Genomic DNA, 6,166 nt, shown 5'->3' with positions numbered 1-6,166 from the left:
ACAAAAAAAATGTTTTCTTCAAAATTATTACGGCTGTTCAAAATTACTGCTAAAATTCAAAAGCTTTGGAACTCGAATAAGCATTGAAATACTTTCACAATATCGTCTAATCACACGGCGTCTTTCAACCAGAGCAGAGTATGTATCACGTGACAGGAACATGTAACCACACGGAAGAGAAATACAAAAAAAAAACTGTTATAATATAATTATCGTTGATCTTTATTGGCGGACGACTGGTAATTGAGTACGTCAGACTCTTATTTCCACACTATAAAAATGGTTAATATCATAAAAATGCCTTCCCTTTGAAAACCTTTTTATGCTATAGAATAGGGAGAAACCTAATCCTTAACCCCCACAATGTTCTGTGTATTACTTGACGTGAGGGATATTAACCAAAGAATAAAATTACCGTTAAATGTCAGTGTATTAATTTGCAGGCTGGCTCTGTCTGCGATAATAATTGACGATATTAGATTTAGGTGGCAGATTATGCTTTGATTTATAAGGAAGAAACAATGAGATACCTTATAGCATAAACGTTTATCTTGGAATGTTAAGTCCTAACAATTATGTACCAACTTGTAGAAAATAATATATATATTCTACAATTAGTGAAAAAATGACAATCTTTTATTTATAAGCCTGGATTCCGTGCAGTATGAGTGAGTACATAAAACAATAACTAGCCTCCGCTATCTCTTTGCAAGTATTAGATTTCGAAAAACAAAGTATATCAATTTGATTCAATATTTCATAAAAATCATTTAGATACAAAATCGCTTACAAATAAGATTGTATCATAACAAAATAAAAATAAAAAATGGAAACCATCGAGATCGCTCAAACAATATACAATGCAAAACAAATTGATGAAGAGGTACTGAAATATATTAACATACTGCAATTTGATAAATAATGTAAATGTTCAATAAAGCAGATTTCTACATAATTTTGCATAATTTTTTTCAGTTCAGTTTTGAGATGGTACTGACAATGACAATAATTTATACTTTTTTCAAAAATCTGTTGTAAATGTAATGAATTTTAAATGCATAAATGATTGCAATGCATTTCAACATTACTTTACATTCAAATTCAAAATGCGCTGTGTTTTCACACTTTCCGTAATATTTTTGATACATAATTTTATAATAATAAACAAAACTTATCTTAACAAGAAGAAAAATTGCTGAAGATATTCATGCACTAAAATCTTTTAAAAAATACAAAACAAAACAGAACAAAATTTCTAACTAACTTCTACATAGTTCAGCATATATTCAATGTCTTTCTTTCGCATATTTTAATTTAAAATTATCAAAGGTCGGTTTTATTCCAAATGCATGCATGTTTCTCCATAAATGATTGTAATGCATTTCTATATCACTCTTCATTCTTTGAAACATTTCATGTGTGTATTTAAATTCAAGCTCAATTTCATCCCCAGAGTGTACAGTGTCAGCTATATTGTCCGGAAACGTCTCTTCAATTGGCACACCTTCTTCATCTATCATATCTACTAGGGATTTAAATCCGGGTAAAATATCACCAAATTCTGGTACACGAAGTTTATATCCACTAATGAAAAACATTCGTAGAGTATGAAGTTTGATCGAAGCATACAGTCTAACGATTAAATATGTGTACAATACTGACAGAGGCATTCGGTTCAAGCATTTCCGAGTAACCAAACCTAAAGTCATCAATGCAGTTGTTTTTATCATGTATGAAGTCACAAGTTGTTGCTTCTCGTCGTCAGCTTGATAAAATCTGACAAACTGGATCACGTCTGCAAAGTCTCTATCTGCCATGACAGACGCCTCCGGTAGCTTTTCGATGTGCTGATCTCTTTCATATTTTAAGCATCTTATAGCAATCTTCACTTTCGAATCGTGGTCAAAGCTTTCCATCAATACATGTTCGGTGTATGAAGTTGAAACCCGCCATTGGCATGTGTGACCTCTGTCCGATATGTATGGTGTTAAATGATACCCATCTTTGTCTAGTGCATTTCTTAAGGTGTTTGAAATAATACTGTCGTTAGTTATCCATTCGAATGTGTCTATACATGAGCGCCAGTTTTCTACTTTTATACAGATAGTTATATCTACACTTATTGTTAGATTCTTCAATGACCTTCCATTCCATATAAATTCTAAGGTAACTGCAGGACCGTGTATAAAGGTTGGTTCAGTTCCTTTTTGTAAATAATTTGGCAGATCGTCTTGTGAGAGTGTTTTGAAAACATCCAGAACATGGAAATAAAATGTGTTCTTTACTGATATCCAGTCAATTAGATATTCGGGCACTTTCTTTTTTCCAATTTTCTTCATCCAAACACAACTTTCATCTTCATGCCTATCAGTGCAATGAAGACGATTTCCAATATATTAAATCTTTCTTCTTCCGGGTTGACCTTCTGAACATTTCCATAAATTCTTTGTTCCATTGAACCCCGTAGATCTAACGATAAAGTCTTTTCCTTCTTTCATGTCAACCATTTCTGCCAGGAAATCAAACTCATCTGGAATACCTATCTTGAGACCGTCATAATAGCTTCCTACCTTTCTCAAGTTTAGAGACAGTCGCATGTCTCTCAGTTTCACCCTATCCAATATGGTTAGCATCGTTCTTTCTATTGAGCGTTGAATGCGAAGTACTTCATTGTCTTTGCTAACTCTTATTCTCCTATCTGTATCGTAAAGCCTTTGTGAAAAATTATCCATAATTGTTGTTGTATCTTTCATCAATGGTTTACTCACTAATTAAAAAAAACCCAAAAATGTTTGTTATTCAACACCATTACATTTTGATTATACCTATTGAATTCAGATTAATATATTATGAATTGAATTTATTGAATTGTGAACGTTAACAAATTAAGCACGACAACATATCGATTACTCTTCTCGTTTTCAAGACATTGAAAAACAGTTTAAACTGCTGTGTATGTTGTTGTTAAACATATAATAAATAAATAAATGAAACCAATATAACATAATTAGAATTAAATAATTTATAAATAAACATTTAGGAATTGTATTTGAGAAGTAAACTTGATACCTCTTTTCTTTTACATGCCTTTGTTATCCGAAATATATACATTCATTTACTGATCAATAACTTTGATCGGACTTGAAAAATCAATACTTGTATCTATTTATATCAATACCATTGTCAGTGTATTGGATTTATGTTTTACAACCGGTGTTAAGGTTTAAGTTAGACATGGGCAATATAACATAACAATATTAAAATTCTAATGAGTTGAAAATGCAAAAAAGTCATATTATATATACTCTCGAGATGTTTACATTATCGCGTGTTTCTCATACGAACAGTACATCAATCCGAGTCAACAAAATTGTCATATATGTGAATGTAATAGTCAGGCCCTATACGCATATACTTTAAGAACATTTGTACTTCTATACTGCATTCAAATCATTGCTAAGTTGTTTGGAGAAATTATTTTAATTTCATCATTACCATCGGCGCTAGTAACTAATCAGAAAGATCTTTCTTTGTTCAAAATACACCACAATTATTTAAAATGATCCCATGGGGCGTGTTATCAATTTAATTATATTTACAATCATCAAACGAACTACTTCTTTATTCATACGGTCATCTGGTACAGTGCCGTCTTTTATTTCTATAATACAAGTGTACTTAGTGTTTGTTACATATGAACTGAGTATACTCAGGCGTTTATGGTGTCATCCCGGCATGGAATTACACCCGACCCGTTGTCAAGAAAGTATTTTTTTTAAATTTTTTGAATGGCCTTTTTTCAAGTTTTATTTTTAATAATTTTTAAAATTAAAAAACATTTTTTGGGGAAAGGGTATAAAAAAATTTTTTAGAAATTAAATTGTTCCCCACCCCCGCTTAAGGACATTCCCTTAAATCCTTATTTTTTTAAATTTCCCTTTGGGAAAGTAAAACATTTTGTTTAAAAATGTTTTAAAAATTGTTTTTAGATCATTTTTGGGGGGAAGGGTTAAGATTGAAAAAAGTAGAAATTGGGGTATCCCCCCCATTTTCGTAAAGGGGCAAAATATTGGCCCTTCCATAAAAAATATTTAATTCTAAAAATTTTCATCCCTTAATTTGAAAATAGAACAAAAAAAGGGGCATGGGTTTTAAAGGGGCAAATAAGTTTTTTTTTTGAAAAGGGAAACAAGTTACCTTTTTTATTTCTATACATAAAAATGGGGCCGAATACTAAACTTTTGTAGAATATCTACCCTAACAATTTGAAAACAATATATTTTTATTTAAATTAGTTGTATCGATGACAAATTATAAGGAGATACGAAAATGAATAAAACGTGTTCAAATTAAATACATTTAATATTAAAAAAGAAGATTAATTGGATACAACGAAAACTCTAACTATTCACAATTCACTATTCAGTATAGATAGACAAATGTACATTGTGCACTTAGACCAGTTTATTTGTACTTTTACAGGACTATGAAACTTATTCATTATTCCCAATAAATGATTTAATCTTCTTTTTAAGTGAGTTATTCATTCCCTGCGGGGCCGGAAGCCCGCAGTAGTATTGGTACGCGTTTTTAATTTTTGCAGGCATGGAGGAGCACCGTGACCTGTTTTCAGTTCAATACATGGAGGAGCATTGTGATCTGTAAACCGTACATGATTGGTTAACCTGAACCTATTCGAAAACCTAGCTAAATACCGTTTCCCGGTACGTTACGGATTTACCTGTAGGGAATCATTGTATACACACCGGTCTCTCGACACAATGCTAGGGAATTAGTCCGAATGACACCTAATTAAGAATATAACACTATTACGTGATGTGTCTAATTTTCTATTATTATTTTGCCGTTTAAGTTGGAAAAACTTGCATGATGTGTTTAAAAAGTATCAATGTTTCTTTAATTAATATCTATCTGAAATTTTACAAACAATAAATTGTTTATAGTGAAAATCCACAGAATTAAAACATTCGTTTGTGGCATCTGCTTAATAGATACAGATATTTTCTTCGTAAACTTGTGTGTTTACTTTATTTTATTATTTTTTTTGCACGTAATTATTCATACAATGGTATTTAATCATTTTTTTAAACAGAAATATTGTTTTATTTTCGACAAAGACCAAAGACCTTCTTCTATTGATCGATTACTGTCAACTATATTCCTGATACAAACGTTATTTTTTTCTATTTTTCCCCAAACAATGTTGAAAACAGTTAAATGAAATATCTTTAAATCTTTATAAATGTTCCCCGCAGGAAACCATTTTACTTGTTCAGACTACTGGATCTATTATAAGAGTACATAACAATTATTGCGACTGGTCACGCGAGGCACTGACCGAGATATTTTATTTCCATTTATCAGAGGTACTCAATGGCATTGCCATTTTATGATTAGAAGGCGGCGTCTTATCTTGTTATATAACAAGACTTACTAAAAGGGTCTTATTATCTAATTACTATACGGCTATGATTTTCTTTCTTGTAGACAAGACAGACTTAAATAATAAGGCAGTTTTATTCGCCTACTGTCTATTCGCCTACTGTCTATACGCCTTGTATCTATTCGCGCCTCCTGTCGTGAGAAATGTCTGAGATGATGTATCTTTTTTTTTACTACAATTTTGCAAAATATGAACTACAAGATCAACAAAGAATAGAGGTAGGAACGCATCCCAAGCAGTTCCCAGGAACATAGGACAACCGGCATGGAGCCCAGCAGGACACCAGACAAAAACAGGACTGGGCACAAGACATTCGACAGAAATCATGTATTAAAATTTTTATAGATATCATATATTAAACTAGCTAAGAAGAGTAATTATGCTTGTTTAATTGTCGTTTTAACACTTCCGAATTAAAACCTTATACATACATTGTTTCAATTTAATATCTTATAAATTATGTGTACTATTTCTCAGTATTTTTTGTATTTTATTATATCTGCCACGAAACCATTACTTAAATATATACCGGTATAATTGATACATGTGCCAATAAATGTGCTTTTTCTCTCTGTTTAACAATCCCGCATGAAAACAAAAGACTTTCATTGCTTACTTAGATCTAAATGCGATGTATAAGAGTGCAAGTAAGTTGTTCTAGCTTGAGGATGCAAAACCTCAATTCATGTAATAAATCGTCAA

The sequence above is a fragment of the Ruditapes philippinarum genome, unplaced genomic scaffold, assembly GCF_026571515.1.
Source record: "Ruditapes philippinarum isolate M1 unplaced genomic scaffold, ASM2657151v2 ctg5801_1_1_1_1, whole genome shotgun sequence".
Classification (NCBI taxonomy): domain Eukaryota; kingdom Metazoa; phylum Mollusca; class Bivalvia; order Venerida; family Veneridae; genus Ruditapes; species Ruditapes philippinarum.
This window is presented reverse-complemented; position numbering follows the sequence as displayed.